The sequence below is a fragment of the Diceros bicornis genome, chromosome 35, assembly GCF_020826845.1.
Source record: "Diceros bicornis minor isolate mBicDic1 chromosome 35, mDicBic1.mat.cur, whole genome shotgun sequence".
NCBI classification, from domain to species: domain Eukaryota; kingdom Metazoa; phylum Chordata; class Mammalia; order Perissodactyla; family Rhinocerotidae; genus Diceros; species Diceros bicornis.
In genome coordinates, this window is record NC_080774.1 from 6,147,723 (window position 1) to 6,171,191 (window position 23,469).

The following is a 23,469-nucleotide window of genomic DNA, read 5'->3' on the forward strand; positions in this document are numbered from 1 at the left end:
TGTCTGTGTGTATTTACATACTTTGTCAGGCTGCATTTCTGTATTATTTTTAACACATTTATTTTTTTATTCTAAAAATACATAATTGGTTTATCCACACAACAGAATACTATTCAGCCCTAAAAAGGAATGAAGTGCTGATCCGTGTTGTAATGTGGATGAAAACATGACGCTGAGTGAAAGAAACTGGACAGAAGGCCACATATTGTGTGACTCCATTTATATGAAACGTCCAGAACAGGCAAATCCATAGACGGAAAGTGGATGAGTGGTTGCCAGGGGCTGGGGGTGGGGACGTAGGGAGAGACGGCTCTGTGGGTAGGGGGGTCTCCTTTGGGGAGATGGAAATGTTCTGGAACTAGATAGAGGTGGTGGTTGCACAGCGTGTGAATGTAATTAATGCTACTGAATTGTTCACTTTCTAATGGTTAATTTTATGTTATATGAATTTCACTTCAATAAAAAGACAATTTGGGAACTGAAAAAGGTATGTATTTATTGAGCTCTTACTGTATGCTGGGCTCTCTGTATGCACTGGCTCACTGAGTCTTAAGTCAGGCCTGTGAGATGAGAGTTTCCATTTCCCAGGTGAGGAAGTGGCTCAGAGATGTTGAGCAACATGCCTGGGGTCACACAGCTGGAAAGCAGTGGAACTGGGAACCTTAAAGCCAGGTCTCGGGCCAGATCCTGAGGTCACCACAGGGTGCCCTGCCAGGGAGCTGTAGAAGCCTGTGCCCCTGTGGGCTGCTCCTGCCTGCGTACCCTCCCCACGAATGCCCCTGAGGGGCGCTGCTCTGCTGGGGCTGCTGGGCCCTCGAGGGGCCCTGGGTTGTGCGAGTGTGGGGGTGATGCAGAGGCTCTGGGCCCGTCCCGTCTCATGTGCCGTGTGCACGGAGAGGGGCCCCAGGCTCGGGGGCTGTTCGGCCCTGTCCCCCACCCCCACTGGGCCCCGAGGCAGGAACTTCCCCGTGCAGTCCGGGCCGGCAGCTGTGAATCAGCGCGGCTCACTCGGGGGCGCGAGGGGCCGCCCGGGCTACTTTCAGTTTCCGCCGAGTTTTTCGCTCTGACTCAGGGCTGCCCGGTGGCCTCGGGGACCTGGGCTCCTGAGCACCTGCGGGCCCCCGATGCTCCTGTGGGATGTGGGAAGGAGCCGGGCGGGGGTGCCTGCGCCGGCCTTGGGCCTCTGTCCTCCGCCCGCGGAGCGGGGCAGCCGGGGGGTGTTTGCTGGCCTCTCGGGGGCTGCACGTGGCCAGGGGGCTGCGGGGGCATTTGGGGCAGACAGGGACTCACGGGGAGGCCGGGCCTGGTACCCCTCCAGGTCCTGTCCGTGGAGGGTCTGGTGGGGGGCTGTGCGCATCTGGGCCCTTCTGTTCCCCGTGACAACAGCCGCCTAGCCCGGGGGTGAACGGTGGCTGCAGAGCACGTCTCCCACCCACGGTCCTGCTGCAGAGGCCGGGGCGTCTCATCCCCGCCTGGCTCAGGGCCCAGATCTGGGGTCTGAGGGGCTGGGGGCGTTGACTGACATCTGAGCAGGGTCAGGGGGCTGGGCCTGGGTCCCTGGGGAGGTGGGCTGGTGAATCCCAATGGCGAGCTTGGCCTGAGCCACCACTGTGTGCCGGCCGTGTATGTCACATAGAGCAGCCCCTGGTGTCACCCCTACTTTACAGATGGGGAAACCGAGGCTCAGCAAAGCAAGACCACTTCCTCAGGCTTCACAGAATGGCAGAGCTGGGGTTTGAGCCTGGATGGCCGAATTTTAGCCGCCGTGGTCATTAGCTCCATCGTATAGCAGAGGAAACAGTCCCAGAGAAGTTAACTGGTGGGGTGGGGTTGCCCAGCTAGAACGTGGTACAGCTGGGGTCGGGTTGGGTCTCAGGCCAGATCGAGGGCTGCGGGGCCTCTGTGTGTGGGCTCCCATCTGCACAGTGGGCACCCGCTGAAGGATGGTCTGGTCCTCCTGGTGCGCAGCTCACGGACGCTCGGGCGTGGCCATCACCTGCGCTGGGGCAGAGCTGGTGTTGGGGAGAGGTGAGCTTACGAGTGGGGACCACGAGGAGGGAGGCCCGTGGGGGAGGGGAGAACGAGGGCGCTCGAGGAAATGTGCGAGGGTCACGATCTGTCCGTCAGGACCAGGTCAGCAGGACCCACGCCTCCCACCCTGGTGCTGGACTGGCTGGAATATCCCCTGGGCCCCTGGTGACAAATCTCTTTCACCGTCTCTTGACCCCGACAATTAATTGCTTCTGGCGATCGGCTGATGGCTCCTGGCACCCCTGCTCTCCCAGGCAGCCCCCGGCCCACCCTGCAGCCACTAAGGGCCCAGACCCCGCCCCTGGGCCAGGGCACCTGGGGCCGAGGCTGGGAAGGGTCTGCCCTGGTGTTCCTTTCTGGTGGGCCCCCAGGGTCCATGCCAGGCGGCCTCCTCCCCGGGGAGCTTGCTCTGGGCTCCTACGTGCAGAACCTGAATCATTTTCACAGTGAGCCATCCAGTCCCCAGAGAGCCCCCTCTGCCCTCTCCCACCACGCTGGGGGCCCCTGGGCGGTGGGTCCGGCAGGGGTAATGTTGTGTGGTTAGAGTGGCTGCCGCATGCAAATCTCCGCTGTGGGAACCCTTTTCTTACTCTCTGCCTCGCTGCCCCCATCTGTAGAATGGGGAGAGTCCTGGTAACCCATGTGTGGGGTGGGTGTAAGAATTAAACCAGGTAACAAGCGTAAAGGGCTTCGCATTGTCCCTGGCACTGTGGAACCCTCCGGAGGGGGAGCTCCAGGTCCCTGCGGGCCATCGGTGGCCGTGGCGGACAGACAGGTGGACGCACAGATGGCTGCTCTGTGCTGCCGCCTCCGCGGGCCTCGGAGCGAAGCCCCCGGCCCTCCCCGCCTGGTCTGCTGCTGGCTGGGCCTTGGCGGGGAGCCAGGCCGCCCACACCGAGCAGCCGCCGCCCCCTCCTCCAGCAGCGGGCGGTCGATAGCCCGGCTCCTGCCTGGCGTCTAATTGCTCCTGTCGGCCGGCTCCGCAGAGGGCCCCACGCCCCGGAGCCAGGAGATGGGCAGGAGGTTTCTGAGAAGCATGTTCGGGAGAATTGGGGATGGAGGATGGGGCAGCGAGGGCAGGCGCCCGGGTTCCACCTCCCCGCCCCTCGCTGGCTGTGCGATCTCGGGCATGTTGCTGAAGCTCTTTGGGCCTCAGTTTCCCCATCTGTGAGATGGGGTCAGGTTCGTGCCCACCTGGCGGGGCTGTGAGGTGGCCCAGGGCCCAGCGCTCAGTGAGTGCGTGTGGGAGGGCCGTAATTATCGTGGTGACTGTCATGACTATTCTGCCCCCTGCATCGCAGGCCTCTCGGGGGCCCAGGCAGAGGGACTTGGCTGGGGGTCCTCTGAGCAGGGGTCAGGCTTGCTCCTCAGCTCTCCCTGAACATGTGCCCTCCTGGGATGGACCTTGGGCCGCCCGTGAGTATGGCTCTGTCCCCCACCTTTGGATGGGCTGTGTCCTCTTGGTTGACCCCCTTTGGATGGGGGTGTGTGTCCCCCCTTGGATGGGCCTGGGCCCCTCTGTGGGGTCACGGCCTCCTCTCCCCTCTCCGTCCTAGCCCAGGCCGTGTCCACTCACTCACATCCATGCGGTCCCCGCGGGCGGGTGGGGGAGGGATGGAGAGGAGAGAGGCCCCCTCGTGGCTGCCGCAGTCAGGTGGGGACTCGGAGAGCGGGGTGAACCCTTGGCGATTGCCTTTGCAGCTTCAAGGAGAGCCTTGGGGGCCGTGCATGCCTCAGCTGTCACTTGAGAAGGAGCATAAAACATCCCGGTGGCTCCTAAATGGAAGGGCTGCGGGGCCTCCTCCCTCCCGCTCTGGCTGTCTGGCCGCTCGCTGCCACGGTGACGGGCGGCCGTGGCCCCCGGGGACAGGAGAGGCTCCCTGTTCACCTGGTGTGAAAAGCCGTGCCAGGCAGACCCAGGCGGCTCTGGGAGGGGCCTTGGGTCCTCCCCCACCTCCCACCCCAATGCCTCTGGGCCCTGGCCTGCCCCGGCTCTGGGTGCCTGGGTCGTGCTGTGCCTGAAGCCCCCAGACCCCAACCTGCAGGGACCACTTCCTGAGGTCATGCCTGCCCCTTGGGGGCCTTGCCCAGATCTGCGGGGTCCCTGGGGTCCAGTTTAGGGCCTCTGCAGAGCACGTCCGTGGCTCACTCTTCTTGGCCTAGCACGGTGTGCACTGCTGGCTGTTGTGGCTCCGTGGAGGCTCACGTGGGTGTCACTTCCCTTTCCTCAGAGTGTCGGGTGTCGCAGCGGCCCCCCAGGCCCCGGGTGATTTTGTAGAACTGACCTGTGCTCACTGAGGGGTTTGAGCTGGGCGGGCGGGGGCTGCAGCGCTGAGGGGCCTGGGCTGGGGCAGCAGAGTCCTGGTCCAGCGGGGCTGTGGGCTGCCCTGGGCAGGGGATGGTGGTGGTGTGGGTTCACCGTGGTTTCTTCTCCTTGCAGAGCCCGGCTTCCGGCCTCTGCACTGACGGGGGAGAGCATCGAGGAGCACCCCACCCACTGGGGGGACCCCTCTCAGAGCCCCAGTCTGTCCATTGGGGAGATGGGTGGGGCAAGGCTGCAGGAGCATTAACCTGGTCCCTGCTGCCCGGCTCAGGGTCTGAGCTGACCCAGGGAGGCGACTCGGCCAGCACCCCTCGCGCCAGCCCCCCATGCAGGGCAGACTGCCTGGGCTCTGTTCTCACTTCCCCGCCCACGGCCCTACAACCTGGGGCAAGTGGCTCAGCCTCCTGCCTCAGTCTCCTCGTCTGTAAAGTGGGGGTAACAGGGAACCTACCGGAACAGTGGTTGGAGTTAAGTCAGTAAGTAAAGGCTCGACTGGGGCTGGCTCTGAGCAGCTTAACGTTATTTATGACTGCTATTATTATTGCTGTTGTTTTTCTTGGTTTTGTGACTGCAGCCAGATTGGATATTGCTGAGGGTGAGGGAGTGAGGGCTGCCTGGAGGAGGAGGGTCGTTGGGCTTGTAAGCTCTGGTGGGACTGTGGTGGGTGTGGGAGGTGCACGGGGGCTTGTCAGGGGGAGGGATCGGGTGAAAGACAGTGGGCAGGTCCGGCCTCTGCTGCTGTGGTCCTGGCCCCACTGTGTGCCGGGCCCGTGATGTACTTACTGTGTGCTGGTGCTATGTTGGGTCTGCTGTGAGCTGGCCGGGCCCATTGTGTGCCAGGCACTCTGGCCCTACTGTCAGCTGCACCCCACAGCGTTGGCCTCCTGTGCACCTGGCCTTCCTCTGTGCCCAGCCTCCTCTACTCGGAGCCTTGCCCTGCTGGTCTTGCTGTGTATCTGGCTTTGGGTCGGGCCTTGAGGCACCATTGAGGGATGAGGCAGGTCCTTCCCTGGGGGGCTCAGGGTCTGCTGGGGTCTGCCAGGTGGAGCTGTTGAGTGAGGTGGCAGTGAGGGCCAGGGCACGCCTAGATTGTCAAAGAAAGGCTTATTCATCAGGGGAAGGGGAAGGGTGTGATGGAGCTGGGCTTTGAGGGATGTGTAGGAGTGCTCTGGAGAGACAGCTTGCTGGCCGATGTACCAGGATGGATTGTGGGCACAGACCTGTCCGACATGGGCCTCGGTCTGCTTGGCTGTGAAACGAGCATATTTGGGAGGAATGTGCTGGGATCCCTGCGGGGTCAGGAGAGGGTTTGACTTGCAGCCCTTTCTTCATTTGCTTCTAGCTGAGACACTTGGGACAGGTGACTGTTCTTTGATGTCTCAGTTTCCCTGTTTGGAGCCTTGTTCCAGGTGCTGTTCTAAGGTGCTGTTGTGTATTAACACATTTAGTCATCACAGCGGTCCTATGAGGGGGTAGTGTCCCCACCGCTCAGTGTACAGATGGGGCTCCAGGCACAGGGAGATGAAGGGACGAGGTGACCGTGGGAAGCGCTGAGCCGGGGTGGGAACCAGGCTGCCTCTGTCGCCGCCCTGCCCGTCGTCCGCAGGCTGTGAGCGCTCCACCCACGCCATTCTGCTTCTCAGACCGCTTCTCAGACCTCGAAAACGTGCCTCCTGGGGCCCTGCCGGGTGCTTCCGTGCGGCTGGAGACCGGGAGGGGCTGGGCTGGGAGCGCGGCTGTGCAATCGCGCGGCTGTGCAATCGCGCGGCGCTGTCAGCAGCCTGCCCTGGGAGCGGGTGGAGCGGAGGCCTGGCGTTCCGGGCCTCGAGGGGCCCGCAGGTCACGGCCTCGCCCCTGGGTGGCTGCGGCAGGGCCTGGTGGGAAAGGGCCGGAGGTGCTGGCGTCCAGCCACCAGGCCCTTGCCCCGGCTTGAGGCCGGAGCCCTTAGATTCTGATCTCAGTAGAGGCTCCGTGCAGGAGGAGGCCCAGGCTGGGCCTGGGGAGGAGGTAGCGCCTCTGTGGAGCCCTCGGGGATTGACCTGGACGTGTCCTCGCTGGCCTTGCCTCACACTGGTCCTACTAGGTTATGTGTCAGAGCACAGGGCGCCGCTCCCCTCCTGTGCCCCTGCCCTGGAAATACCCGACCCTGCCCCGGCCCCCCCCCCCCCCGCCCCCGCTCCGGTTCCCCCCCCACCTCGTCCCCGCCTCCGGCCCTGCCTGCTGCTTCCATTTCAGCTGGTTCCCACCTCCAGGCCTTCGCACTTGCTGTGCCTTCCGCCTGGAGCATCCTTACTCCTAATCTCTACAGTCTGGGCTCGGAGTCACCTCCTGGGGGTCTTCCCTGACTTCCTGCCTGTCCCCCCACGTCACTCACTGTGCGTTCCCTCTAGTTCACGTCTGTCACTGTGGGCACTGCGTTTTCAAGTACTTTGCTCGTTTATTGATGCCCCTGTGGGCTGTTTGGATGTGGGTGTGTGTGACCGTGTCCCCCTAGGGCTGGGCTCTGGCAAGCTTGTCGACTGGCTGTAGGGTGATGGTGTCTGCATAGAAGCTAGACAGCTGCCTCTGGGTTTGAGTCCTGGCTGGCTCTGCCCTCTCGAAGCTATGTGGCCTTGGGCTGGTGGCCTCCTGTCTCTGAGCGGGGTGGATGGACATGTCTGGTTGGGGTGATCTGGGCAGGCTTCCTGGAGGAGGAAGAGGCCGTGCTTGTGCTGGTGCTGGGAGGGCAGAGAGGAGGGTGAGGGAGGGAGGTGGGCCCGATGGGGCTTGTTTGGGGGCTGGTGAGGTGTTGGTGCCAGGTGGGGGCACGTCTTAGCCCGTGGTCCCTGGGGGCCACTGAAGTGCTCGAGCCAAGGGCTGCGGTGGGCTTGGGGGAGGGGAGCCCTTGGGAACGGTCCTCCCTCCTGTCTCTGCTTCGCTGGGAAACAAGTCTGGTCAGCCCCAGGAGGGGAGGAGGACGGGGCTGGAATTCAGCGGCTTGTGGACGCGGCCAGGACAGGCCCACGGCCGGAAACGGCTGCACGGGGCGGGGGCGGGGGGGAGCGCAGGAAGAGGGGGCGCCTGGCTTCCCCGCCGAGCCTTTCTGGGCTGAGTGAGCGTAAGGGAGTAGGTGTGAGCGTGCGTGGGTGTGCAATGAGAATGTGGTGAGGCGTGCATGAGTCTGAGAAAGTATGAGGCGTGCATACGTGAGCACAGGCGAGTGTGAGAACAATGAGAATAAGTGAGGCAGTGAGCGTGTGACCGAGTATGCATGAGCGTGAACAAGTGTGTGCGTGTGAATGAAACGTGTGTGCGCGATTGCGGCCTTGAGCGAATGTGCATGTGAACGAATGTGTGTGTGAGCGCGGGGAGGGGCGTGCGGTGCGAGGCTGGGACCCCGGCGTCTGGCTTGTGGGGCGCAGGGGTCACTGGGGTCGCTGCTGCCCCCCTCCCAGGAGGACCCAGGGGCGTCCTGTGGTGCCACTCTGCCCGGGGAGGTGTTGAGGCCCGGGCAGCATCTTGGTGGTCAGCCCGGGTCTGGAGCCACCACCTCTGGGCTGCTGCTGCCCCTGTTCACGCCTGAGGACGGTCCCCCTACCCTGCCCCCCACAGCCTAAAGAGCTTGGACCTGGGTTCAAATCCTGGCTCCTCCACTTCCTGGCTGTGTGACCTTGGGTGAGTTACCTCCACTCTCTGGGCCTCAGCTTCCTGGTCTGGAAACGGAGGTCCCCGCGCCCCCTTCCAGCGTGGCCGTGAGGATTACACGGGGGAAGGCGGGAGAGGCGGCTGGGACAGAGAGAGGGCCCAGGGGGTGTCGTGTCTCTCTCCCCCGCCGCCCGGAGCTGTCCAGGCTCCCTGTGCTGTGTGCATCCTGCTTGCAAAATGTTCTCCGTCCTGTCCACTTCTCCCAGGTCCGCTGTCCCCACCCCGGCCGGGCACTGCTGTCGCTCACCCCGACCGTGTCCTCGGCCGCGGGCTCCCACCCCCGCCCCCCCGTCCTCCACCCACGGCCACGTGCCCTCTCCAGATTCCGACGTGGCCTCGTCCCTTCTCTGCGGGCAGAGCCCCTGAGGGTCTCCCTGCTCTGGGGGGACAGTCCCTGTCTGCAGGGCCCTGTGTGGTCAGCCCGTGTCCCCCGTGTTCACGCTCGCTGCTCCAGCCGGGGCTCCGGGCTCCTTCCCACCCCGGCGCCCTTGTCCAGCTGCTCATGCCCGTGTCCCGTCCCTGGGCGCTGCCGGCGGCGTCTCCCCCGATTCTGACCAGCGCGGCTCCTCCGTGGGGCTCACCTTGGCTGTCGCCTCTCCCGGGAAGCCCCTCTGCCCCGAGTTCTCTAGGTTGGGAACCCCTCTCTGGACCTGCATGTCACTCAGTCATTGCTGGGAGATGCCCTGGGCCGTGTGACCCAACACCGCTGGGTGCCCTGTGTCCGTTTGGGGACGGCAGGAGGGGCTGGCTGCGGTTGGAAGAAGGTTGAAGAAGATGGGGTCTGCTCTCCCAGCTGTCCCTCCAAGCTGGCTCCTGGTGAGGGTCCCCCCTCGGGCCTGACCCTCCCGGGCCCTTTGTGGGACCTACTGCAGGGGACTGGCCACAAGGCTTCCGGGGGCTGGGGCGGCTGTGGAGCGGTGCCCGGGCCCTCCCAGCTTCCAGCCACCCTGCAGGGCCTGTCTCTGGAGCTGCCGCAGATGGCAGGACCGAGTGCCAAGCCTGGGGGCATCGCAGTGAAAAACAACAAACGAGAAAACAGAAAAAAGGGCAGGAAAGAAGAGGTGGGATTGTTCTCCATGAGCTGCCTGCAGTCGCCCCGTTTAGGGCTCCTCGGGGTCGGAAAGGGCCTGCTGGGGACGACGGGCTCTTGGAGCTGAGCTGCCAGCCCCTGGACGGGGGTAGTGGTCGCGCCAGCGGTAGTTGAGCGCTGGCGGTGTGCGCACGCTGGCTCTGCACACACTTTCCGTCCCGGCATCCCCGTGAGGCCACTGTTTTCATCATCGTGGCCATTTTAGAGTTGAGGAAACTGAGGCTCGAGAGGGGAAGCTGCTCGTCCCAGGATGCACAGCTAGGAAGGGCAGAGCCAGGTTTGAACCCAGGGGGCCTGGCTGCAGTGCCTGAGCACTGCACGCAGCTGCCCCCGCCTTGTGAGGGCAGGCGGCCCCAGCTCCTCTCGCCTCTGGTCCCGGGGGTCAGCCCGGGGTGGAGAAGGGGCCCTTAAAGTTCCACTGGAGATGGCGATGTTTGTGAATGACTCGGAGATAGGTGGGGACCCGGCCCATTTTCCAGATGGGAGACCGAGCCCAGAGAGGGCTGGGGGCTTGCCAAGGTCACGGCCGTCAGTGGGAGAGCTGGGCCCACAGCCAGGTTTTTGGGCCCTCTTCCCAGTGCTCTGCCCACTGTACTGTTTTTTATTTTATTTTATTTTTGCTGAGGAAGACTGGCCCTGGGCTAACATCTGTGCCCGTCTTCCTCTACTTTATATGGGGTGCTGCCACAGCATGGCTTGACAAGCAGTGTGTTGGTGCGCACCCGGGATCCGAACCTGGGCCACCGAAGTGGCGTGCGCACACCTAACCGTTATGCCACTGGGCCGGCCCCCACTGTACTGTTTTCTTGACTTGTTCTTTTTCACCCAGAAGGTAACATGATAGAGAAGGTGTAAACACGTGGACGCAGTGTAATGAGTCTTTGCAGAGGAGACGCCGTGCACCACCTCCTTCTCCCCGGAGGAGCGGCATCCTACCCTTCGTGGGATTCCCCTTTTGTTCCCGTGTGACCACCTCGGTGGACCTCTCTAACGTGAACGTGGAGTTTTGCCCTTCCCAGAATCCTGTAAATGGAACCCTGGCGGTGTGGCCCTGGGAGAGTGGCTTCGTGCTCAGCCTGAGGCTGACATTCCTCTGTGTGGCTGCGTGTGTCTGTGGTTCTTTCCATTTTATTGGGGAAGAGGATCCCGTGGTCTGGCTGTACCCCCGTTCTTCATCCCTGCATCTGTTGATGGAGAGTGGGATGGCCTTCAGTGTTTTCGTGATTATGAGTCAAGCTGTTGTGAACGTTCATGTGTGAGTCTTTGGTGGACACACGGTTTCAATACCCAGGAGAGGAATTGCTGGGTCGTACGGTCGCCCGGGTGTATGTTTAACTTGATAGGAAACTGCCCACCTGTTTTCCAAAGCACTTGCACCATTTTGCATCCACCAGTGATGTCTGAGGGGTCTGCCGACCTGTGTCCTCGTCAACACTTGGTACTGTCTGTCCTTGTCTTAGCCGTCCCGGTGGGTGTGCGGTGCTCGCTCGTGGGTTTAACTTGCACTTTCCTGGTGACTGAGATCTTTGCACCTTTTCGTGTGCTTGTTGGCCATCTGTAGATCCGCTTTTGTGAAGTGTCTCAAGTCTGTCTGCCCGTTTTTCTATTCCCTTGACTGGCTCCTTCTTATTTATTTGTGGGTATCCTTTTTATGTTCTGGACCCTGGTTTTATTGCACTGGTTTTGACCTTGAACGTGACTCGGTTAGAAATTCTCGAATGAGAAGAGTCGGCCCCCCCCGCCCCCCGCCAGGTGTCGCCTGCACGCTTGTGTATGGGGCCCCTGGGAAGTTAACGGGGGTTTCACAGGGAAATGTGATGTGGCCCCGGGCCCCTTTGTGGCCTCGAGAGGGTGCGGGCTACCTCTATACCCACAGTCTGTAACTCCCTAGTTGTGGGACCTCGGGCCTGTGCCTTTGGTTCTCTGAGCCTCATTTCCTCTGTCAGATGGGGTGGCGGTACCTGCCCCACGGGGTTGTCGTGAGAGATCCTTGGCCTGATGTATCCGGTGCACCGGGCCCAGCCCAGCGGCCCTGCCGTCTGCCTGCACACGGACGTGCGTGGAGGCTGCGATCGTGACTAACGAGACCGTCTCTTCTCCTGCAGGTCTCTCGGAGTGTGAGGACACAGCATCTCTGGAGGCCGTTTCTGGTAGGTTCATGTCTGTCCCCACTCGCTGTCTCTAGGGGATCCACATGGCTGGACCTTGCTTCTCATGGCGGGGAGTCAGGAGTGGCTGGCAGATGTGGGGGGGGCTCGGTGTGGCCTTATGGGGGGTCCGGCACCCCAGAGTTGCCGAGGGTGGGGAGCAGCTGGGGGAGGCTGTGGGTCCCCCGGGGATGGGACATTTCCGGCCGAGGGCAGTGGTGTTCCGAGGATGCCTGAGGGAAGGGTGGTCTCTGACCGCGGATGTGGGACGTGGGTTCTTGTCTCCGGGGTTCAGGGCGCCCGGCTTATGTGCTGGAAGGTGGCCGCAGGCGGGGAGGGCAGGGCCTGAGGAAGGGCCCGCGGGCTGGGGGCCGTGTGGGAGGAAGCCCTGGGCCAGACACGTGTGCCCCGTGGTCCCCGTGCCCACGGGAGAGAGGGCGGCTGGGTTCCAGGCCACTTTCCTGCTGGGCCCCTGGAGCGTCACGTCACCTCCCTGTGCCTCCACTTTACCACCTGCAAACTGGGGGTAATAGCGTCCCCTCGCAGGGTGGCCGTGACCGTTGAATGGCTCACGTGGAGCGGTGCCGGGCACAGGGGAGGTGCTCAACGTGCTAAGAGTCACCATGAGTGCCCTTCACGTGTCACCCCACAGCAGTGCTCCGGCCTGGGCTGTTATCCTCATTTTACAAAGGGGAAACTGAGGCACAGATGGGTCACCCGTCCCAAGTCTTAGCTGAAGCAGAGAGCTGGGACTCGAGCCCTTTGTTGACCCCCCAGGGAACCCGGCAGCTTCCTCTCCAGCACGCTCGGGTCACAGCCGAGCAGACTGAGGCCCGTTGGCGTGGGTCTGTGCCCACTGCCCCTGTCCCTCCTCCCCCTGATGTCAGGGGTCTCCGCGGAGAGCTCCTCCAGGGGGACTGGGGAGCGTCCTCGGGGCACACGTGGGGCTTGGGGTGTCCGGGGAGGGGGGCAGTCCCAGTGTGGTCAGGGCGGTGGGCAAAGGCTTGGAGGTGGGCGCTGGGCTGGTGGCGCACAGTGTCTTTCATTTTCTATTGTTCTGTAACCGGGAGAGGCACCGTGCTCCCCAGAAGGGACTCTGGAGCCTGGTCCCTGTGTGCAGAGCTCCCTTTGCCACTTATTGTCTGTGCGACCTTGGGCAAGGCCCTGCACCACCTTGTGCCTCAGTTTCCCCGTCTGTGAAGAGAGGACAGAATCAAATCCCCCCATAGCGTTGGTGATGAGTGGATTGTTGCTAAGTTTTTGTTGTTTTTGTAGTTTTATTTAAGCAGCCGGGAGACCTTGCAGAGGAGGAAGCTGAATCTGCGGCCCCCTCTGCCTGTGTCTGGTCCCCGTCCCCTGCGTCGTGGGGCTCAGCGGGGGGAGACAGGCTGCTGACCTGGGCCTGGGAGAGGCAGTCAGGTCCCTGGAGACCCCAGTGGGTGTGATGAGGAAACTCCACTCCCCTCCCTGAGAGCCTGGTGATTTGGGGGAGCAGCGGAGGATGCCTCTTGGAGGGGACGTGTTGGGGGGCCCCGGGACGGGGTGAGCCCAGCTCTGTCTGTGCTAGTGGAGGAAGGGGTGGTCAGTGGGTGTGGCCCCTGGGACACAGAGAGTAGCCTCCCACACGTGCAGCTGGGCCCCTTCCCGGTTCTGTGACGCTGAGCACGGTCAGCCCACCGAGGCTGGAGACTCGGGACGTGGGGCGAGGGCCGCCGGCCACCGTGAGCCCTCGGTGCCTAGCAGGTGGTGAGCGCTCGTCAGCGCTCCAGCGTCTCTCTACGCTTCACTGACTGAGCTGCTCTTCTGGGGGTGGGAGGGGTCAGCGGGCCCAGCCCCCAGGGAGGTCTGAGGAGGGCCCCCCGTCTGACCTTGGGCTTCCAGTGCAGGGTTGAGATCCAGCACTTTCCGCGTCCCTGGGCTGCCAGCGCCTCTCACTGTTGTCCCCCCATCGAGGCCACACCGGGTGCAGGCGGGGACAGGGCAGTGTCCTCGGAGGGATAGCAGGGGTCACCGTGCAGCCCCATTCTGCAGAGGGGTAAACTGAGGCCGAGAGGTGGAAACGGGTCTCCCCGAGGCCGCAGGGCTGAGAGGCGGGTTGGGGGGAGTTTCAGTCCTCGTCCCCGACCGCCACCCCTGGACTGGCATCCTGCGTTCCCGAGGCCGTTCTGCAGCGGGGGGGGCCTCCCGCAGATCTGGGTGCAACTCCCAGGGTGCTGAGACGCTTCTGTGCCTTGGTTTCCTCGTCTGTCACATGGGTGTCTTACAAGGGTCGTCAAGGGCACTGCTGGGCACAGGACTGGCTGCCACCAGGAGACGTCATTCTTCTCCCGAAGACGTTCAGTCACTGAACAGTTATGTCTAGGGCACCTCGTGTGTGCCAGGCCCTGCTCTGGGTGCTGCTGTGAAGAGATGGCCGAGCATCTCGTCCTCCCTGGCGAGACAGACAGGAGACGAGTCAGGTACACAGTGTGTCCTTCAGCGGGAAGCGCTGGGGTGAAGAACCAGCAGAGAAGGGGTTTGGGGAATGTGTGGGTGGGCTGGGGGTTGCGGTTGCCAATGGGGGGTCAGGGTGGGCCTCTCTGAGCAGGTGGCCTTTGAGGAGAGAGCTGCGGGAGAGGAGGAAGGGAGCATGCCATCTGTGTAGGAAGGGTGTCCCAGGCAGAGGGAGCCACCCGTGCAAAGGCCCTGAGGCTGCGTGGAATGGGTCTCTTGGTTTGCCGAGGTCTGCACGCGTCCCGTGGGTGGGCTTTCCTTGGGGCATTCCTTTCTCCCTTGCTCCTGAGCCTGTGGGGCCCCCAGGAGGCAGGACTGCCTGCTTCCTGAGCCGGGCCCGCACGCCAAGCAGCAGGTTTCATCTTGGAGGTGGGAGGCGTGGGTGACACTGGTGGCGGTCCCCCCCGGGGGGATCAGCCCGGCCAGGGTTTCCTCCTGGTGTTCTTGGTGCCTTTGAAGGTGGAAGAAAGCTGGCCTGGTCTGGGGTGTTTCCCCTTCCTCCTGCTCTGCGCGTGGTCCTCCATCACTCTGCGTCGTGGCCTAATGGGGGCCCTCCTCCCCAGCTGAGTTATCTGCCCGTCAGGCCACCGGCCACCTGAGGACGATAAAAGGGCTTTTTGTCTGCAAGCACTTAGCTTCCTCCTCTGGGGCGATCCATCACTGTGGGGGGGTAGGAGGGGAGGGGACAGGGAGGCGGGCGGGGAGGGGGCCCTCCCCCTGCGAGGGAGCCTGATGCCCCCCAGCCCCTGGCAGGACCCAAGTGGCTCCTCAGCCCTGAGACAGGGCCCGTCTGGGCGGGGCGGGGGCGGCTGGGAGGGGCCGCGGAGGGTGCTCTGAGCTCCCCTCCCCGCAGACAGGCGCTGGATGGACCCCCGGCCCCCGGCTCCCAGTGGGCAGCTCGGGGCCTTTCTGAGACCCAGGGGAGGTCTGGAGGGGCCCGAGGCAGGGGCCGGGAGCAGGCATCCCGCAGACAGAACCCCGATTAGAGGGAGAAGGGGCCGCGTGTGAGGGCCAGAGTGGCTAACGTGGGGTGACAATGGGACAGCAGTGGCGTCCCGCCCGCCCTCAGCACTCTGCGGAATCATCTTGTTAACCCTCAGAGCGCCCACGAGACGGGCGCTGTCGTCATCCCCGTTCCACAGGCGAGGAAACCGAGGCGCTGGGCGGGAAGTGGGGTCCCCAGGTACCAGTGGCAGAGGGAGGATTTGAACTCGGGGCGCCCAGCTCCGGAGTCTTCTGTGCGGGTCATGGTCCTCGGAGGAGTAGGCGTTGGGCCCAGCCCGAGGCCAGGTGTAGGTTTGATCGTCTCTGTGGGGTCGGGGGCTCCAGGCATCCTAGGTTGGGGGACCACGTGAGCCCCAGGGCGCAGGTGGGAAAGTGGGGTTCACCGTGCCTTGAACCTCTCCCAGCGCGGTGCCCGGTGGCTCAGAGCCCGGGGGTGAGGGGTCGGATGTGGTGGAGGCTGGGAGTGGACGGGGCTGGGGCGGCGGGCCTTCCGGACCCCTGGGGAGGAGGGTCGGGACCAACTGTAGGCAGATGAGTGACCAGGCGTGGATGTGGGGGGACGTCCACGGGGCTCGGCCGGCAGAATCACGCCTCTCTGGACTCTGCTGGCCCCACCCAGGCAGTGGGTCCCCTGGCTTTGTCCCTGGGTGGGCGAGGCCTGGTCCCTCCATCGGGCGGAGGAGGAGAGCCCGTGGGGTTCAGTCTCCTTCAGCTCGGGATGCTCAGTGTGGGCCGGCTGTCCCTCCTTCCCGCTCCCCTTCCGACTTGCCCTTCTCCTTCCTTCCCTCCCCCTCCCCACCTCCTCCCCCGCCCCCCCCCCCGCCCCCCGTCCTCCTCCCCACAGGCCACCCTCAAATGACAGCAATTAATGGTGCCTCTGATGGCGGGCGGGGCGAGGCCAGCTGAGCGTGTCTGCCTGCGGCCCCTCTAGCCGGCTCCTGGCCCGCCTGCCTGCTCCGTCACTCGGGGTGGCGGGAGCCGTGGGACAGGTCAGGTGAGCCCGCACAGAATCGACCCCCGTCCCCGCAGCCCGCCTCGTCTTCCTCTCATTATTGTCATCTTTTTTCTTTGATAAATGGGTGACCCTTGTCCTGCCCAGTGAGTGTATACACGGCGGCCAGACCCCCAAGGTGTTCTCTCACCAGGACGTCCCCTCCGCGGGCCGGCTCCTGTCCTGAAGTGACCTCTCGGGGGTCCTGCATCCCCCTCAGGGCCGACCCCTCCCCACAGAGCCCCCATCCTTTTGGCTCCGCCCTGCTGGGAGGAGCGGGCTGGGTGGGGCCGAGGAGCCTTGTCCTGTCCTGGACGGCAGGCATCAGTTAAAGGCCCTGGCCCGAGCCTGGCAGCCTGGAGCCTTCGGTGACCTGGGCCTGGAGTCTTGTCTGGCGGGGAGCTTGTGTGTCCTTGTGTGGCACAAGAGTCCTGGCCAGTCCTGTCCACGCTGGGCCTGGTGCTAGCCTGTTCATCATTTTGCAGCAGCAATAATGAGGCCCCTGCTGTATGCCAGGGCCTGTAGCTGGTACCTTCACCTCGGTTCATTTTATAACAGCTCTCCCAGGAGCGTGCTATTTGTAACTCTGCTTCCATCCACGGGAGCCTGATGCACAGAGAGGCAAAGTGATTTCCTCGAAATGACCCAGCGAGGAAGGGACAGATCTGAGAGTCAGCCCCGCCCTGCCTTGTCCAGCGCTCATAAATTGGGAGCTTTGGGGGATCTCAAGGGGCTGACCCGGGAGTGGGGAGACCGTCCCTGGGCACGGGATTGGAGTTGGTGGTGCTAATATAGAGGTATATATTTTTGTTACGTTTTAAAAAAAATCAGCCTTACCGAGATGTAATTAACCTGCCCATTTTAAGGGTCACTTCCACGAGTGTTGACAAATGTAAACATTCGTAGAACAGCCCCCACAGTCAAGATATCGAGTGTTTCCATCTCCCCCAAAAGATCCCCATTCCCCCACCAGAAGCACCTGCTGATCTGCTGTCTGTCATAGAAGTTCTGGAATCTTCTAGAGTTTCATGATAAAGTGATCACACATGCACTTTTTTGTGTCAGGCTTCTCTCACCTGGCAGAATGGTTTTGAGGTTCATCCGTGTTCTTCCTGTGTCAGTAGTTCATTCCTTTTCATTGCTGAGTAATACTCCACGGTATGACCGTATCGAAGTTCGCTTAGCCGTTCGTGATTGATGGACATTTAGGTTGTTTCCAGTTTGGGGCTGGGATGGGCAAAGCTAGGAAGTCTTTGCGCCTCGTGTTGCTTTTCGTCCCTTATTGCACTGGCTGAGACCACGGGGCGGCGCAGGGTAGCAGCAGCTGGGTTTGGGGGCTGGCTGGCTGTGGGTGTGTTGTTAACACCCCCATTTTACAGACGAGGAAACCGGGGCTCTGAGAGGTCAGGGGACTTACCAAAAGTCACCTGGCGAGAGTTGAGCGCTTTTTTCTCCGCCAGGCTGGGACGTACCTGCCCCATTTGTTGCACTGATGTGTTTGCCGGTCACGAGGTCCCGAGAGTCACGAGGTCACAAGGGTCACGCAGGGAATTGGTGGCCTTCTTCCCCAAGGGTTCCCTCTGTGGAGAGATGAGGGTGCGGGAGGGTCCCGCCTTGGCGGTCGAGCGCCGTCCGCTGGCGCCGAGCTGTTGAGTGAATGTGGGCCCTTGCGCCATCCTCTCGTCCTGGGCAGGGGCACGCAGGCCTTCGGGGGGCTGTGTTGGGGCGAGCCCAGAGCCCGGGAATGGGGTCAGGGCAGAAGGGGGGCCGCCTCCTGCCTCGCCCGAGGGGTGTCAGCTAAGATGACTTTTCGGGGAAGGAGGCCCGTAATTAAATGAGCAATCCCGTAAATAAATAAGTAATGAAGTTAGTTAGTGGGGGGCCTAATTATGTCAAATTCGTGATTACGGTGGATGCCGGCCCCGTGGTTGTTCTCGCTGTTAGTCTTGGCGTCCGACGTGTCTCCTCCATCTGACAGTCGTCCCTGCCCCCGGCCGGGGTGGTGGTGGGGTCCCTTGGGCCCCAAGATCCAGGCGGCCTTGTCTTTATCCTGCAGTCAGGTTTATAAACCTATGTGAGTTCTGAAATTGCTGCGATGACAGCAGTAGTGATAACAGGGTTTGTGATAGTGATCGTGTTGCACTTCACATGGTGTAATTTAGTCCATCTTCCAAAACCCGCGGTGAAGTAGGGATTACCATCATCCCCGCTTTCCAGACGAGGAAGCTGGGGAACAGAGAGGTTAAGCGACCTCCCTGGGGTCACACAGCCTGTGACTCGAGCCCGGGCTGTCTGCCCCAGAGCCCGCGTCCGTTCTGTTCTCCTCCTCGGCCTCCCGTCGTGCTGTGAGGGGCGGCTCTGTTAGCGCTGTCTCTGTGCTGGGCGCTGTGTCAAGGCTTTCCGCCTTTACTGACAACAGCCTTTTGAGGGAGATGCTAACCTAGGGTGGCTCGAGGCCTCAAGGGGCTTAAAGGCTGAAAAGATCACGGTCTCTCTTCCCCAGGCAGAAACCGTTCGGAACGTAAAGTACAGTTGTGTTTCATTTCATGACAAAGCGAGCCCATGTGCTGGAATTAAAATAGCTTCTTCCCAGATCTGCTTTGTGTTTTTGTGGCTTTGATTTGCTGGCTCTTCGGGCCTCCTGGTCCTGCCTGTGGCACTGTGAGAATGATCACTAGACCCATTTTCCAGATGAGGAAGCCAAGGCTCCAGGAGGTGGAGGGACCGGAGGGAGGTGGCACGGCTGGGGGGTGGCGGAGCTGGCGGTCTGACCAGCTCTTACCGCCTGGTTTGGGGAACAGAGGCCACCTCGGGTCCCCGCGTGGAGGGGCTCCCCTCTCCTGTCCGAGAAGCGAAGGGTACGTGCTCAAGGCTGGCTCTCGGGGTCCCTGCCGTGCCGGGCGACCACGGTGGCTTGACTGGCGAGCCCGCTGTCTGTCTGTCCGGTGGGAAGAGGAGACCAGCTGCGCCCACCTCATTTTGGGGACAGAAAGGATGGGGGTGGCTGGGGGCAGTGTTGTTCTCCCGCGTGGTCCGTGGGGACCCCAGGCCCCCAGCCAGAGTGGACGCCTGGTCTTTCATGGCCTGCTGTGTCTTGGGTCATCTGGCCTCGTGCAGGGCAGTGGGGCCTGAGCCCTCGGGACGCCCGGGCCCCCACCGGGAGTGGCCCCTCTGCAGCCTGCGGGCAGGGAACCCCCCGCCCGGCCCCGTCACTCTCTGTCGGGGGTGCGGGGGGCCTGCGTTCCTGTGTGCTGACTTCAGGCTCCTGGGGCTCGGGGGCTGTCCCCGCCCCTCACTGCGGCCGGGACGGAGAGGGGGGTTGAGGACAGACTCCCGTGAAGAACTGTGTGTGTCCGTGGTGCTCCTGGGGACGGAGCAATCCAGGGAGGCTGCCTGGAAAAGCAGGAAGGAGCACACTGAATAGTAATGAACGTTCCTTGCAGGAATCGATGTGTGTGAAGCACTTCAGACAGGCCCTGGCACAGAGCAGATGCGGCATTTACCGCCCAAGCTGACGTTTCCTGCCTTCAGGCAACGTGAGGGTTTGCCCCCGTCGTCGTCATCACCAGCATTGACTGTCATTTCTCACGATTCCTGAGCGTTTCCTTTGTGCCAGGCTGCCTGCTGAGTTACCACGTACGTTCACTCATGTTCTGCCCGCGGCAGCCCTGCGAGACAGGTGCTGTTGTTATCGGCCCCGTTTTATAGGTGGGGAAGCTGGGGGCACAGAGAGGTTGAGTGACTTGCTCCGGGTCACACAGCTGGCAGCTGGCAGGGCTGGGGTTTGAACCCAGGCGGCTTGACTCCGCAGCACCTGCTGTTAATTGTGGGGACTGTGCAGGCGCCACCTGCAGCCCTCCCGGAGCCCGGAGCCAGCCTGGATCTCTTGGCAGGGCTGCTCCGGCTGTGGGCCAGGCTCCGTGGGCCACGTAGGGCCTCAGGCATGCAGCAGCTGCTCAGGGCTGGGCGGGACTGGTCGGGATACGAGGGGTCTGCTTTCTGCCTCCCTGCAGCCAGCCTGGTGTCCCCGTGGCCTCCTCGGGGCGAGGGGGTAGCGGATATGCAGTGAACAAGGTGCCAGGGCCCGGTCTTGTGGACCTGATGGGGCTGGCCGGGGAGAGGGTGGGGTGCAGAAAACAAACACGGGACTGCAAGGCGGGGAATGCCGGCTGTGGAGTGATGCAGGGCAGGGGACGGTGGGGCGACTTTAGTTTCAGGGAGGCTCATTTTAGGCAGAGGTATCAAGGATGGTCTCCGAGGTGGTGGCATTTGAGCTGGGACCTGGCAATGATGCAAAAGGAAGAGGGATGAGCTTTCCAGGTAGTGGGAACAGAATGTGCAAAGGCCCTGAGGCCATCATGTTTCAGGAATGCTGAGGAGGCCTACCTGGCTGGAGCAGCGCCAGGGGGCCAGGAGTGGTTCTCTGGGTCTGAGGCCGTTCACATTTAAGGCAGAAATCAAGTATAGTGGCTTTTGCTTCTCTCTTTTATTCTTTTGCTGGTTGATTAATTTACATTTATTGGGCACATGGAATGTTCCAGACATTTGTAGGCCGCTGAGATCATCAGAATGACGGAGAAGTTGGATGTCATCCATGCCTTTGAGGAGTTTAGTGTCCAGAGAGACAGTGCCATTGAGGGTGGTGAGGGTCATGGGGACAGAGGTCAGGTCATCGCTGGAGCATAATAAGGTCTGCATTTGTGGTCAGGACAGGCTTCCTTGGACAAGTGTCTGTTGAGGCAAGACCCGAGGGCGATTAGTTAGGACTCCTGAGTCGTGGTGGAGACACACTCAGGCTGGTTTAGGCCACAAGGAGGAATTACTGGGTGCACATAACGGCAAAGTCCGGGATATAACAAGTTCAGGCACGGCTGGATCCAGGGGCCCAGACCACGCCTCAGGGAGCTGGCTCTGTCTCAGCTTCCTTCTGTGTGGGCCTTGTTCTCAGGCAGGTCGTGGCACCAGCACAGCCAGCCGAGGAGGAGAGTCACCTGAGGCCCCCAGAGTGGCGCTCCTTCTCTTGTGCATTTCCTCCCTGAGTGAGGCTTTCAACACTTGTCCAGCTGTTTCCAGCAGCAGGGAGGCGGGGGAAGGGAGGTCCCAACCTCAGACGCAGTCAAGGAAGGGAATGAGGTGAAAGGGAGGGGCGGGGATTGTGGCTAACCGGCATGCTGGATACTCTGATTTTTTTTCCAAGAGAAGCTGGAAGTCTGGGTTTTATAAGCAACGTCCTGATTTTTAAAAAACGCTGTGTGCCAGAAAGAGCTTCCTTGTTGGCCACAGCTGGCTGTCATCATTCTGTGGCCTCTGTTCTTAGCTGTGACTTTCCTCTCAAAGTATTTTGCCCTCTGTGATCTGGGCAGAATGTCCCATGGAATGTTCCAGAAGGTCCCAAGCCTTGGGAAGTCACGTTTAACGCCTCTGGAGATCTCGTTTCCGAAACTTGGGGCCCGAGGCTGCAGCAGTTCTCTGAGAACAATATTGCGTCTCCAGTGGAGCCTGAAGTGCTCTGAGAGACAGTAATGCCTAGGGGTTAGTGACACAGACTCGGGTGTCACGCTCGGTGGGCACTTCCGAGCTGCGTGCTCTCTCTGTCCTCGGTTTCCCCGTATGTAAAATGGGGATAGCAATACGCCCATTGCTGTGAGACGTAGGGAGCACGTGTGAGCCTGGCACCCAACGCCTGGCACGCTGGGCGCGTGTGCCCCTGGGTTCCAGCTGGCGGTGGCCAGAGGCATCCTGGACACCTCTTCCTTGCGCTACCCCTGGGGTGTAGGCTCCCGGGCCCAGACCGGCGGCCGCCCCCCGCCCCAACCCGCCTGCAGTTGCTGTGCCCTCTGCCGCAGGACGGCCCTGCCCGTGGCCGGGAGTCTGGAGTGAGCCGTAGCCCTGCCCGCTGCCCGCTCGCAGCTGCTGTGGGTGGGGGCGGCCCCTTGTGAAAATAAAACAGCACACGGAAAACAGCCCTAGGGGGCAGTTGGCTGCCTTTGGCCGACACGGCCAAGGGCTTAACTTGGCGCTTTGTGGGGAGCATCCTGTGCCTGGGCCAGGCGACGGGGGAGCAGCATGCATCACGCTCTCGGGAAGTCACGTTTGGGGGCAAAGGTCGTGCCTGTTTCGCGCCCGTCAAGCCGCCCGTGAGTGGCTCTCCGACGCCTCTCTCGGGGAAGGGGGTCTGGGTTGCTTGGGGTGTGCTCTTCTCTGGCTCCGGCAGGAGGGGGCCGGCCGCGGGTCCCGGGGGCTCCTGGGGACGCTGAAGCCCCTGCCCCGCAGCCTCCAGCCGGGCTCCCCGGGCTCGGTGCGGGGAGGAGAGGGGAGGCCACGCACGGATCTGGGCGTTGCGTGCGGCCGAAGGGCGAGTCTGGATCGTGGTGGTGGGTTGACTCGTGGCCCCCAAAAGATACGTTTGCTCGGAACCCGTGAATGTGACCTTGTTTGGACAAGGGTCTTTGCAGATGCGACCAAGTGGAGGACCTCGCGATGAGCTCATCCTCGATTAGGACGGGCCCCACTGCCCACAGCAGACGCCCTTGTCGGGGAAGACAGTTAGCGGGACGGCCCCGTGGAGACGGCGGCAGGGGCGGGAGGGATGCGGCCGCGAGCCGAGGGGCCCCTGGAGCCCCTGCAGCTGGAAGGGGCAGGGGCCCCCCAGAGCCTGCGGTGGGAACAGGTCCCCGCCGACGCCTGGATGCCCGACTTCTGCCTCCAGAGCCATGAGGGGAGGAACTGCTGTTGCATTAAGCACCCCGGTTTGTGGTCGTTTATTTCAGCAGCCACGGGAAACTAATGCAGCTGTGAATTTTATTTTATCACTCTTCAGATTTAAAGGCCTCTTGGTGGCCTGCGAGGCCCTGTGCCATCGGGAGCCGGTGACACGGCTGACCTCCCTGCCCGCTCCCCTCTGCCCGGTCGCTCCGGCCATGCTGCCCCCTGGCTGTCCCGGGAGCTCACCGAGTGAGGTCCCCCTCAGGGCCTTTGCCCTGGCTGTTCCTCTGCCTGGGACACTGTTCCCTGGGGCGTCCCCACACCCACCTCCTCACTTCATCCAGCTTCCCCAGAAGTGTCCCGCCTCACGGACTGCCCGGCCACAGCCGCTGTCCCTCCCTGAAGTACGTCAGGTCTTCCTGTACCGTGGGCTGTCTCACTTGTCCCCTGTCAGCTCCACGAGGGCAGGATCCTTGTCCTGTTCCTTGCTGTGTTCCCGGGCCTAGTGCATACTGTTGGGGCTCAATAAATGTTTATTGAATGTCTGACGGCTCCAGGCCTGGGGTCAGGGAGCCGCATCGGCTGAGAGGTGGGCACGGCTTTCAGAAAGTCAGCAAACCGACCGGAATGGTGTCCGTTCAGCCCGGGCCTCTTTTTGTTTATTTTGAATTGAGGTGAAATTCACATCACATAAAATTAATCATTTTAAAGTGAATAATTCATTAGGTTTTAGTACATAAACAGTGTTGTGCCACCACTCCTCCATATAGTTCCAGAACATTCTCATCAGTCCAAGACCCCCCACACCCGTGAGCAGTCACTGCCGTGCCCCTCCCCAGCCCCCAGTCACCGCCGTCTGCTCCCTGTCTCTCTGGACTCGCCTGCTCTGGACATTTCACATACGTGGGGTCACACCGTGTGGCCTCTTGGGTCGGCTTTTGCACTTCGAATCGTGTTTTCGAGGTTCATCCGTGTTGTAGCTGGTGTCAGCCCTTCGTTC

General features: G+C 62.1%; 1 protein-coding gene across 1 annotated transcript in view; it reads left to right on the forward strand.

Moving 5' to 3' along the window:
- NCOR2 (nuclear receptor corepressor 2) overlaps positions 1 to 23,469 on the forward strand; it is a 215,602-nt gene that overhangs the window by 18,823 nt on the left and 173,310 nt on the right. The window contains 1 exon segment of the mRNA XM_058531253.1: positions 11,234 to 11,278. The gene's annotated coding sequence lies outside the window, so the exon portion shown is untranslated.